The following is a 13329-nucleotide window of genomic DNA, read 5'->3' as shown; positions in this document are numbered from 1 at the left end:
AGCTCAGTTAGGGGTGCGGCAATTGATGCGAATTGCGGAATAAACCGCCGATAATACCCGGCGAGCCCCAGGAACTGCCGCACTTGGCGTTTCGTCGTGGGTGTGGGACAGTCCGCAAGGGCCTGTACCTTGCCTACCAGGGGTCTGATTCGTCCTCCTCCCACCGTGTAGCCCAGATAGGTGGTCTCCTGCCATGCGATCCTACATTTCTTAGGGTTGGCGGTCAACCCTGCCTCTCGCAAGGTTCGTAGGACCGTGGCGACCCGGTTGAGGTGATCTTCCCAGTGGCGGCTGTAGATTACCACGTCATCCAAGTAGGCGGCCGCATACTCCTGATGGGGCCGCAAGAGGTGGTCCATCAACCGCTGGAAGGTCGCAGGGGCCCCATGGAGGCCGAACGGCATTCGATTAAATTGATAAAGGCCTGAGGGGGTAGCAAAGGCCGTTTTCTCTTTGGATGCTTCGTCGAGTGGGATCTGCCAATATCCTTTGCTCAGGTCCAGGGTGGTAATAAATTGGGCTTCCCCCAGGCGGCCCAGGAGTTCGTCCACCCTGGGCATTGGATAGGCGTCAAACCGCGAGATGGCGTTCACCCGACGGAAGTCTATACAAAATCGGCGCGTACCGTCCGGTTTGGGGACCAGCACCACCGGACTGCGCCATTCACTGCAGGAAGGCTCGATGACCCCCAAGGCCAACATGGTTCGGACCTCTTCTTCTACCTCCTGCCGCATCCGGTATGGCAAAGGCCGGGTGGTTTCCCTGATCGTTTTCCCTGGCTCGGTCAGAATCGTGTGACAGGCCTGGGTTGTATACCCCGGGACTGCCGTGAAGGTTTTTTGGAAAGCCTGCAGGAGACAGGTAGCCTGCTTACGCTGCTCTGCCGTGAGCGAGGGGCCTATCGGGGGTTCCTCCACACCCCTTGTCTCGGCCGTGTCCGGGCCCAGTTCGGGCTCAGGCGGGCAAGGGTCGATCAGTAGGCCCTCTCGGTCACACCATGGCTTTAGCAGGTTGATGTGGTAGACCTGGAGCTTCTTCCGTCGGTCGGGTTGGCGGATTTCGTATGTCACGGGTCCCACTTGCCGCACTACCTCATAGGGCCCCTGCCAACGGGCCAACAGCTTCGACTCGCTGGAGGGTAGAAGCAGTAGGACCCGGTCCCCAGGAGCAAACCTCCGGGCCCGTGCCTCCTGGTTATAGTTCCGCTCCTGCTTCGCCTGGGCTGCCCGCAAATTCTCCCGGGCTACTGTCCCGGCCTGAGTTAGGTATTCCCGTAACTGGTGGACGTACTGGAGGAGGCCCTGGGTTGGGGAGACCGACTCCTCCCATGTTTCCCGCATCAAATCTAGAAGTCCGCGGGGTCTCCGCCCGTACAACAGTTCAAAGGGGGAGAACTTGGTCGAGGCTTGCGGAACCTCCCGGATGGCCAGCAGCAGGGGCGGTAGGAACTGGTCCCAGTGCCGCAATTCCTCGGGGGGGAAATTTTTTTAGCATGTCCTTAAGGGTGCGGTTAAACCGCTCTACCAACCCGTCGGTCTGCGGGTGGTATACCGACGTATGCAGCTGTTTCACCCCCAGGAGCTTGCAGACCTGTTGGAGCAGCCGGGACGTGAAGTTAGTGCCCTGATCCGTTAGGATCTCCCTAGGCAACCCTACTCGGGCAAAAATCTTCATCAGTTCCCCCGCAATGGTCCGGGCGGTGATGCTCCGCAGGGGAACGGCCTCGGGGAAGCGGGAGGCGTAGTCCACGAGGACGAGAACATACTGGAAGCCGGCCGCGCTTCGGGGAAGCGGACCTATCAGGTCCATGGCGACCCGCTCAAAGGGGGTCTCGATGACTGGCATAGGGACTAAGGGGGCCTTGGATACCCGAGGCGGTGCGGCCAGCTGGCACTCGGGACAGGAGGTACAATATTGCTTCACCTCTTGATGGATACCGGGCCAAAAGAACCGCGCCAGGATTCGGGCGAGGGTCTTTTCTTGCCCCAGATGCCCGGCGGCAGGCACATCGTGGGCCAACTGCATCACAGCCCTGCGGTGACAACGGGGTACCAGCAACTGCGTCAAGGGTTCCCGGGTGCGTGGGTCTCGATCGATGCGGTAGAGCCGATCTCGCCGCAGCTCGAAATGAGGCCACTGCGTGGCCCGATGAGAATCCACTACGGAGCCGTCGACGGCCGCAAGTTGTTGGTAGGCCCGGCTAAGCGTTGGGTCCGACCGCTGGTCGCGGCAAAAGTCCGTATCGAAGCGAGGTGCTGAGGGAGTTGGTCCCGGCGGCCCCTGACCTTCTTGGTCTCCTCCCTCACTCTCCTCACCCGCCTGCCCCGCCTCTGGTGGAGGTCCCCGGGGTTCAGCAGCCAACCCCGGCGTTGCCCTGAGGACCTCTTCAAATGAGGGCCAATCTCGCCCCAGAATCACAGGATAGGCCAGGCCGGGCGCCAGACCGACGACTACCCGCCGGGTAATGCCTCCCACCGTTAGCTGGGCCCAGGCACTCGGGTAAGGTCGGACATCTCCATGGATGCACTGTAATTGTATCGGCGTCAGACGGGGGTCGGCCGGTGGTCCCAGAGTTTGGCGGACCAGGGTCTGGCCGCACCCTGAATCGATCAGGGCCTGTGTGGTCTGGTTCTCAACCGTCACCGGGATTATCAGCTTGGGGGCCTCCGCCCGGCGGGCCCGGCCGGCCCCTACGTAAACCTGCCCGAAACTGCAATCCATCTCAGGACAGTCTCGTTGTACATGTCCTGCTTTCCCACATCTAAAGCAGGGACCGAGCTCAGGGCGTCCACTCCGGGGAAGGCTTGTTCTGGTACTTCGGGGGGGGCTCCGCCGGACCTTGGGCGCTCCCTGGGTGAAGGCCGGGGTAGTCAGCCGGGGGGATGCTTCCCAGCGTGGAGTCAGGATTCCCTGTCGGGGTCCCGGCCCGTGATCTGGGCCTCGTGGGTGGGGCATGTTCGACGCCCTCTTCTCGTCCCGGGGTCGTTCGGGCCCCGAGGTAGGTGGCCGGAAGGTGGGCCCTATCGAGGCTTCAGCCGCCAGGAAGCCCTCCATGAGCGCGACGGCGTCCGCTAAGGTCTTCGGTCGGTGGCGGAGTACCCAGGCCCTGCCTTTGGCCGGCAGGGTGTGAACAAACTGCTCCAACACCACCTGCTCGGTGACCTCCTCCGCCGTCCTGACGTCTGGCTGCAGCCACCTACGGCAGGCCTCCTTCAGGGTCTGGGCCACCATCCGGGGACGGGCTCCCGCCGGGTAGGTATGTCGCCTGAATCGCTGCCTAAACGTCTCCGGGCTAATGTCCAAAGCGTCTAGGACTGCAGCCTTCACGCGGTCGTAGTCGCGGGCTTCTTCGGTCGCCAGCCCCCGGTAGGCTGCTTGGGCCGTCCCGGTCAAATAGGGGGCCAGCAAGGTGGCCCACTGGTCTCTTGCCCATCCCGCCACGAGGGCCACCCGCTCAAAAGTGACCAAGAAGGCTTCCGGGTCGTCATCTGGGCCCATCTTGGTCAGACGCAGGGGGGTCGCCAGACGCGGACCCCCCCCCGTGCCCTCCCCCGCGGGCCATTCAGCGGGGTGGGGGGCGGGCCCGAGGAGGTGCTGCAGCTGGGTCCCAAGCTGCTGCACCAGCTGCTGTTGCTGCTCTAGTTGAGCTACCTGCTGCTGTTGCTGCTGCTGGAGCTGGGCTGCGTCTCGCTGCCGCTGCTGTTCCAGCTGGGCGACATGCTGTTGCTGCTGTTGTAGGAGCTGAGCCGTCTGTTGCCGCTCCTGGCTTTCCACCAGCAGCTGGAACAGCCGGTCAGTCTCCATCTTCCTGGCTAAGAGGGGCGGTCCGCCTCCCTCTCACCGGCCCCTTCTCACAGGGGCAAGGGATCACAGTCCCTGGTCAGGTACCACTTGTAACAGGTGGGTCCGGGGCTCAACCCTCTGAGGGGAGGAGGGGAGCCACACCGGCCCGCTGGTCTCACAGGGGTTCTGTCCTGTCTCTTTAAGGCTAGGACAGGCCCAGGCCCCCTGGTGCAGGGGCTGGGCGACAAACAGTCTAAATAGGTCTCAGGCCTTGGGTAGCAGGCTGAGCCAGTAACAAACAGTACAGGGGCTCAGGCCTTGGGTAGCAGGCTGAGCCAGTAACAAACAGTACAGGGGCTCAGGCCTTGGGTAGCAGGCTGAGCCAGTAACAAACAGTACAGGGGCTCAGGCCTTTTGTGGCAGGCTGAGCCAGTAACAACAGTACAGGGGCTCAGGCCTCTTGTGGCAGGCTGAGCCAGTAACAAACAGTACAGGGGCTCAGGCCTTGGGTAGCAGGCTGAGCCAGTAACAACAGTACAGGGGCTCAGGCCTCTTGTGGCAGGCTGAGCCAGTAGCAAGCAGTACAGGGGCTCAGGCCTCTTGTGGCAGGCTGAGCCAGTAGCAAGCAGTACAGGGGCTCAGGCCTCTTGTGGCAGGCTGAGCCAGTAGCAAGCAGTACAAGGGCTCAGGCCTCTTGTGGCAGGCTGAGCCAGTAGCAAGCAGTACAAAGGCTCAGGCCTCTTGTGGCAAGCTGAGCCAGTAGCAAACAGTACAGGGGCTCAGGCCTCTTGTGGCAGGCTGAGCCAGTAGCAAGCAGTACAGGGGCTCAGGCCTCTTGTGGCAGGCTGAGCCAGTAGCAAGCAGTACAGGGGCTCAGGCCTCTTGTGGCAGGCTGAGCCAGTAGGTAGAGGGGGACGACTGCCACCCGTGAGTGGGGTGGCAGGGGGGGACACAGGCCCACCCACTCCACTGTGTCCCGGCCCGGGGCCCTAGGCAGCGGTCCTCACCGCTGCCGGTCAGTGGGGATCCTGACCGCAACACACTGACATGGGTTCAGTCTGGTCAGCAGCCTGACTGAGGTCAGCTGCCCCCGGGCCACTTCCACTATCCCCCTCTTGGCCTACCTGGTCCACGGCGTCTCGCCCCGGGAAGTCCCACTGCATGGGCTCGTCCCAACCTGGGCTGGGGGGTAGGTCTGGTAGGTCCTTAGGGAAGTCCAGCCAATCCTGCCCCGGGGGCTCCTCGGGGTAACAGCATGGCAGCTGGGGCGTTCCCCCGGGCTCCTCGTCGTAGGTGGCGCGGGGGAGTTCCGGCTGGTCTTCCCAGGAGCGAGGTAGGGTGCTCTCCGTCCAGTCCAGGCAGTCGCTCGGGGCTCCAGTGGTTCCTCCGGTAGGAGCTCCCTCAGGCAGGTCTGCTCTCCCCGGTGGCTGAGAGCTGACTGAGCTGGGAGGCCCGGCTTTTATTCTTCCGGGTCGCCGCCTGACCCTCTGAGGGGCGGGCTCACCCTGCTGTAGCCCCGCCCCTTCCTGTGTCTGGGGCTCAACCCTCTCCGGGGAGGAGGGGAGCCACACCGGCCCGCTACAGTGGGGTTGAGGACCCAGAGAGACACAGGATTCCTGCCTTATGCAAAAGATATACAAGTGGGTGGAACAGAACAAAGGAGGTGGCCACCATGAGAAATCCCTTAGCTACCACCTGAGCTGGAACAAGGGCTGTACCAGGGGAAAGGATTGTGCCCAGACTAGGAAGGCATCCAGTCTGTGAAAGAAACATCTCTGAGGGTAAGATTTTATCTGTATTCAGTTTTATTACTGTACGAAGCTTAGACTTGCATGTTTTATTTTATTTTACTTGATAATTCACTTTGTTCTGTCTGCTATTACTTGGAACCACTTAAATCCTACTTTCTGTATTTAATAAAAATCACTTTTTACTTATTAATTAACCCAGAGTGTGCCTTAATACCGGGGGGTGGGGGGGGCGGGCACACAGCTGTGCATCTCTTTCAGTGTTATAGAGGGTGAACAATTTATGAGTTTACCCCCATAAGCTTTATACAGGATAAAACGGATTTATTTGGGGTTTGGACGCCATTGGGAGCTGGACATCTGAGTGATAAAGACAGGAACACTTCTGTTAGCTGCTTTCAGTTAAACCTACAGCTGTTAGGGGATGTGGTTCAGACCCTGGGTCAGGGTTTTCAGCAAGCTAGCGGGTCTGGCTCAAACCAGGCAGGGCACTGAAGTCCTAAGCTGCCAGGCAGGAAAGCAGGGACAGAAGTAGTCTTGGCACATCAGTTGGCAGCCCCAAGGGGGTTTCCATGATCCAACCCGTCACAATCCCCCAACAGAAAGTGTTTAATTGCTCATAGTTGGGCCTGCTGTCTTTTTCATGCTGCCACAACATCAGTGACCAGGGTGCTACTAGTAAGTGCCCGGTCACAGGGACCTGTCTCTACTACAAAGAAATTAATCCTATTTTTGACTGGCTGCCATTGATCTGAATAAATGCTGCACGTGATGACTCTTGAATACTTTCCTCTTATCTTTCCATATAGGGCCCCATTTTGCCGTGCTTTCGTGTGCCCTTACAAATCAAAGGACGATGCAAGGACTGTGGAGCAGCAATGGACTACACTGAACACAGGGTTTTCAAACTCTTGGCTCTGTAGCAACAAGGTCCAGGTGAGACATGCTGTGGGTGACGTGGGTTTGACCTGCTCCACATCCCAAGACTGGGCACCATCCAGCTGGGAGATTTGACAGATTGCTTACATCTTCTGGAAAATGTTTTTGTTGAAGAGTGTCCTACTCCACAGTGCTTTATACAAATCAATTTATTATTATCATCATCAACATTTCTATTGTGGCAGCAGTTAAAGGCCACAATCAGTTTTGCCCTTGTTTCTGGGTAAGAAATACAAACTGGTCCCCTGGTTTCAGAATAATAAAGCAAAACAGAACCACTTCCTTCAGAGTAGTGAAAATAAACAGATCTGGTTCGTTGGTCCAAGGAATGCAAGTAGAACAGTTCCTTGTCTGCAGGGAAAAATAAACTCGGCTGATCCCGGAGATCTGCACTGCAAGTATAAACAGCCATCCTTTTTCTCCCCAGGAAGTGCCTGGTTTGGTCAGATTCAAAATAAACAGTGCATCAACCTTTCTGACCTAATTAGGTCATGTTCTGTCCTTTGGCTTCAGGCCCCCAAACTGCTTTCTCCACATCAGTATAGAGAGGGGTTCAGCTTCGCCCCACTGTAAAAAAGCTGGCCAGACACTGCCTCCTTTTTCATATTTGATCCCCAAGGAACTTGGCTAGAGGATCTCCCCTACATGCTTGGCAGATCCAGGGGAAGATCTGAAAATCTGCAAGATGAATTTCAAACTAAAGCACCACGCTTAGGAAGGAAAATCAAATGCAGGATACAAAATGGGGAATAACTGGCTAGGTGGTAGTACTGCTGGAAAGGATCTGTGAGTGGATCACAAATGGAACGAGAGTGATATAGTTGTGAAAAAGGCAAATATCCTTCTGGGGTTACTATCAGGGTGCGGTATAAAAATGGGGGATAACTGTCTTGCCCTGCTAGGATTCCAGCTGAGGCCTCAGCTGGAATCCTATGTCCTATTCTCAGTGCCACACTAGGAAAATATGGACAAATTGGAAAGAGTCCAGCAGAGAGCATAAAAAATGGAGAAAGGTTTAGAAAACCTGACCAAAGAGGAAATGTTAAAAAAACTGGGTATGATTAGGCATGAGAAGAGAAGACTGAGCGAGGGTCTGATAACAGTAAATACATGAAGGGCTGTTACAAGCAGGATGTCCATTGAAGGTAGAGCAAGAAGTAATGCACTTAATCTGCAGCAAGGGAGATTTAGAAAGATTTTCCTACTATCTAACCTAACTATAAAGATAGTTAAGCATTGAAATAGGCTTCTGAGGGAGGTTGTGGAATCCTCCTCATTGAAGGCTTTTAACAGGTTAGACAAGCACCTGTCAAGAATGGTCTAGATTTATTTGGTCCTGCCTCAGAATAGGGAGCTGGAGTAGATAAACCCTTTAGGTCTCTTACAGCCCTGCCTTTCTATGATCCTATGAAGCACAGTGCTTGTCCCTTCCTACAGAGAAGGAGTTTTAACCCATCCTTGACTTGCTGGGTGCGGGGGCACTTATACCCCATCATCTGTAGAGCAGGATCAGTTTTCTAGTTTGTTCTCCAGAGCTTAGTTACCTAGTGAGCATACATGGAAATATGCCATACAAGTTACAACTTACTTATTTTTAACACGGACATTTATTCACCTCTTTCAGTAAAAATAATTTAACAGTATTACAAGTGATTAACATTAACTAATTAATCCTCTGTCACATTGTGTATATTGTGGCAGGGCGCCAACCTTGTCCCCATGGGTCCCACACTTCGAGGCGGTTTATGCTAGCCTCAGAGGCTCACTGCAACCCTCCACGTAGCCCTTCTCTCTCTGGGACCAGGATTACAGTCTACTGAGCCCTTTTCATCATAAGCCTGCAAGGAGGTTGGTGAGAGAACGCCCACAGTCTCTGTTATCCCTACAGGCTTATTCAAGAACAGTTTAGCCTCCTGTCCTGACAGGGGCCTGACTTCCCCTCCCAGGAGGTGTTTCTGTAGTGGCAGGTTGAGGGGAAACCCAGACCCGCCCTCTACTCCAGGTTCCAGCACAGGGACCGTAGTGGCAGCAGCTGTTGGCAGCCCACCTTTCACTGACAGAGCTGCTACACTTCCCTGGGCCACTTCCCTACAGCTCTCTCACTTCTCTCTCTTAATGCCTTCTTCACTCTTACCTTAAGGCTCCTTTCCAGTGGCTTGAGGGTGTCACCATTACCCAGCCCTTCAGCAACACTTCCTCTTCTCTGGCTCCCTGACTCCCCTTGGCTTGTCTGGAGTGAGCCCTTTTATACTATCAGAGGGACCTTAATTAGAGTCAGGTGTTTGCATTAGCTTAACAGCCTCAGCTGACTCTTTGCAGGTTAATTGGAGTCAGGTGACCACCTTAGCCTGGAGTAGCCCCTGCTCTGGTCAGTCATGGAACAGAAATCTGCTTATCCAGTGGCCAGTATATCTGCCCTCTACTACTCTGCTGTATCCGTTCATGCATCCAGGCAGAGGTCCTCTGGGCGGCGTCCACTGGCTCCCTTGACGCCTTCGAGGAGCAGTGGGCGTTGTCCGGGGTTCTCTGCTCGGTGTCCCCATCTGGTTCCCTTCGTTTAGCCCTATGACCTCACTCCCGCTCCTGTTTTTTTCATTAGTTGTCCCACGTACTTAGTTAGTGTCCCGGACCTGTGGATCCTCTCCTTAGGCTGGGGGGAGGTCCTTTAGCAGTGGGCGGGCTTCGCCCGCCCACTTCCTGGATACTAATAGGACTACTCTGCTGTATCCGTTCATGCATCCAGGCAGAGGTCCTCTGGGCGGCGTCCACTGGCTCCCTTGACGCCTTCGAGGAGCAGTGGGCGTTGTCCGGGGTTCTCTGCTCGGTGTCCCCATCTGGTTCCCTTCGTTTAGCCCTATGACCTCACTCCCGCTCCTGTTTTTTTTTTCATTGGTTGTCCCACGTAATTAGTTAGTGTCCCGGACCTGTGGATCCTCCCCTTAGGCTGGGGGGAGGTCCTTTAGCAGTGGGCGGGCTTCGCCCGCCCACTTCCTGGATACTAATAGGACTACTCTGCTGTATCCGTTCATGCATCCAGGCAGAGGTCCTCTGGGTGGCATCCGCTGGCTCCCTTGACGCCTTCGAGGAGCAGTGGGTGCTGTCTGGGGTTCTCTGCTCGGTGTCCCCATCAGGTTCCCTTCGTTTAGCCCTGTGACCTCACCCCCGTTCCTGTTATCTCATTAGTTGTCCCCTGCAATTATTTGGTATCATGGACCTGTGGCTCCTCCTCTTAGGCTGGGGGGAGGTCCTTTAGTAGTGGGTAGGCTCTGCTCACCCTCTTCTTGGATACCAAGAGGACTACTCTGCTGTACCCAACTGGCCTGGGTCTATCACAATAGGTATTAGTCCCAGATTGCAGATGGGGAAACTGAGACACAGGCGGGTTAAGTGATTTGCCCAAAATAAATAGCAAAATAAATTATTCGAAATCAGAAATTCCTTTCCAAGCACAAGGGCCAAATTCTGCATTGCTTTGTACCCCATTCAATCTCCATGAGTTTATATGCATGCAAGTCACTGTAGCATTTAGTTCTAGCAAATAAAATTAAACCAAAGGAAGAAACAGGGTAGCAAAGGCCCAGACTAACATTAATCTATATTGTTAAATCCCTAGTTTACACCTGTTTTAATGGCTGTTGTGTAGTGTCTTTCAGAGATGGATATGACTGGGTGCTTAAACTGAATATTTTTTTATTTGCAGATATATAGATTTTGTTTACATTTCTTAATTCTAAATGATTAAATAACTATGTCACTGTAAAAAATGTAACCTTTAATTCACTGAAATGGGCTCTCAATCCTTAAGTTCAGTTTAGTTTTTGTCTGGGAATTTATCTTTATTAAGACTCTCTAGCTGTCTCATTATTTTTACAAGAATTGAGCTCCTGGCCTCTTCTTTCTCAACTGCCAACGCAGTGTCCCTGCACTGGTGGGCCAGGTTGAGCTTGGCCCACAGATCCAGGAACGTGGCTTTTTGCATCTGCTCATTGTCCCAAACCTGCATTACAATGCAATCCAACCAATCAGTGCTCGTTTCTTAGACCCAGAAGCAGCACTCCACCATCTGCAGCTGCTCCGTGACCACCACCAACAAGCTTGAATTTTTTGCTATGTCCCTCAGCAACTGGTCCTCGAAGAAATCGCCAGGTCCTCCACTGTTGCAGTTCTTCCTGAAGCTCTGATAATACTGGACCATCATAAGTGGCAACATTTGTGAGATTAGTACAGAGCTGCGAAGGCTCCATGCTTCTGTCAGAGATGGCAGACACTGAGTGTCACACGAGTTTGCAGGATATTAAAAAAAAAAAAGCATGGAAATTGCAGAATAGGGATGGCGTTAGAGGATGGAGGAATCTGCATGATGGGAACTTGACTGCTAGCTCTCAGAGGTCCCTGCTCAGCTCATATCTACCCCACAACACATTGCCAAAACTTCCCAGAAGGTATTGCTCTGGGTGGTGGTTTGTGGCACACTGGGATACCTACCTAGGGTACATTGCACTTTGCATCGACACGAGCATGTCTGGTAAACTTGTGAAGCAAACAGCCAATGTGCACAAGCAATATACTAATTGCAGCAGCTGTATGCTGACATAGATTGTGCAGACCAAAGTTTGTAGTGGAGACATGGCCCTAGGGACAGATTTTCACAGGTATTTAGGTGCCTAAAGATGCAGATAGGCACCAAGTGGGATTTACAGAAGTGCCTAAGCAGCACTGATTGCAATAGGAGTTAGATGTCTAATGTGCTTATGCACTTTTGAAAAGTTCCCCATGGCACATATCTAGGGCCCCAGCTCTGAGTCCTAGAGGTGATAACATCAAGATTTCAGCTGGCACCTTTTAGAAGCACAAAATTCACTAGGACGATCTCATCCGGTAGAGGCAGATGGTTGCTTACACAACAATCTGCTGCTCCTCAAACTGAAGCCAGGAACAAGCTTCATATTAGGTTTGAGGGAAGTTAGGCAAGGTGTGGAGCAAATATGTCAAGTAGTGGCGTTCTGGTGCACAACAAGAAAGTCAAGCTCAGTAAAGGCTAGCTGTCTTTCTAGCATGCTTTAAAGCAGAAGAGTGTCAAACACTTCTGGGACCACTAATGAAGGCAGACAGGATGTTTCCTAGGCAATGAGGCAAGGCTAATTAAAATGTCAGATAACACAAGTTGCAGTGTTTGAAGAGATCTTCATGCAAGAGCACCCCTTTATTTATTAGCTATGAACTTAGCTTCTCTCTAAATAAAATCCTTAACATTTTAAGATCATAGCTGACCTGACCTCAGCTCCCTTCCCACCTAGACTGACAAATCAAAATTTATACTACATATTAAATGCTCCCAAACAAACACACATTCTGATGCATTGAGCTAAGCGATTAGTAAGGGACTGTCTCCTACCTGAGGGCAAATGTGCCTGGAGGTTTAACTGGTATAAAAATGTGGAATTTTTCAGTGATTAATAGTATGTTCTTTTAGAATTTCCTGGCAGTGTCTGCTTGGAAATAAAACTGGGGATAGAAACATAGGTCAAGACATTGCCTAGAACGCCTATGTTACAGACACTCATCTATGTCGCTTATTGGCATGAAGAGAGCATATGCATAATGTAAAACTCCTGAAAATATCCTTTAATGATCCTATAATAAAAAATACCCATGTTTGTTGTCACTTGACTGTTTTCCCTTCCTTCCTCGATCCTCATCCTGCAAAGAGCCCTGCATGGACAGCCCCAGTGTCTGCCCAGAGCCGCATTTACTTCTATGAGGCTTCACAGGGGTGCAGGAGTCTATTGCAGATCAGTAATTCTCAGCTTGCATAGTGAGAGGAGAGATCAGTCGGTCCTTTGTTGTCCTATTAAAATAAATGAGACTGTACATTGTTAAAAAAAATGGCCTTTTATTAATGCCAGGCCCCAGCCCACTGAATCATTGCTAATCTTTCTCAGTTGCCAAGCTGTGGAACTCATTTCAGGACCTGGCATCTGGGCCTTTGGCACATCCCTCTGACAGTTGTGGTGTGTTATGTGCAGTTGCCTCTGGGTTGCTAATGGCAACAATGACGATTGGCTGCCTTGTGCTCCTGAATCTATTTATTTTGGAACTTTATTTTATTATTTATTTCCTAAAAACGTGCCTCAGGAGTGTCCAAGGAGACATGCACAATGCCCAACACCACATACACATTAGTCTGTTTGGTCAGAGTGAAAAGCTTGCCTCCTCTTTGGAAAATACCTGAAGGGGGAATTCCCTTAAAGTTATTGGGCCACAGCATGTGTGCGTGCAACTCTATGGAAGTCAAAGGAGTTGTACCTGCTTACACCAAGGCTGAATTTGACTCAATAGCTTTCATCTTACTACCCAAACCACTGTATTTTTACAGTTCTATAACAGCATAAAGATGCCATTTCCTCTGCATCCCCCTGCGTGCAGCGATAGAGCCAATATTGGCCTTTGCTAATACCTTTGTAGCACGGGGTTGTACCTGTGTAACTAAGGAGGATTTGTGGGTTACACTCAATATGATGTATTCTCTTTCATCAAGTTCTCTCCCTTGCCTGCAACATTCACCTCTTCTCTGCACCCTGCCAGGTCTCCATATTTTGCAGGGGGAGAGATTTAGTGGAAGGAAGGGAAACAGCCTCTCACCCTTTCCTTACTGGTCGGAAGATAGGGTGTGGGTGGGATGGGGGAGAGCATTCTCTCTCTCTCCCCCCTCTTCCTGAGAGATATGAAGTCATTCTTGGAATGGCTCTTGCTTGGAAGTGAGGAGCAGCTAAGGGGTTCCCTTCCCCCCCCATCACAGGCTCTATTCTTGCAGTTCTCTCCCCTCTGACTTCCTGAGCACAACAGGACCCACTAGTGA

At 52.8% G+C, this 13329-nt stretch overlaps 1 long non-coding RNA gene across 1 annotated transcript in view; it reads right to left on the bottom strand.

The window, feature by feature from the left end:
• Window positions 1–10364: 10364 nt before the first annotated feature.
• LOC123353406 overlaps window positions 10365–13329 on the bottom strand; it is a 41212-nt gene continuing 38247 nt past the window's right edge. Inside the window, exons 2-3 of the long non-coding RNA XR_006574498.1 lie at window positions 12121–12318; window positions 10365–10718 (exon numbers count right to left, since the gene is read on the bottom strand). This is a non-coding gene — a long non-coding RNA (uncharacterized LOC123353406). The remainder of the gene's footprint in view (window positions 10719–12120; window positions 12319–13329) is intronic.

This window comes from Mauremys mutica, chromosome 1, assembly GCF_020497125.1.
Source record: "Mauremys mutica isolate MM-2020 ecotype Southern chromosome 1, ASM2049712v1, whole genome shotgun sequence".
Taxonomy (NCBI): domain Eukaryota; kingdom Metazoa; phylum Chordata; order Testudines; family Geoemydidae; genus Mauremys; species Mauremys mutica.
The sequence above is the reverse complement of the archived record's forward strand: the minus strand, read 5'-3'. Positions and strand labels throughout refer to the sequence as shown.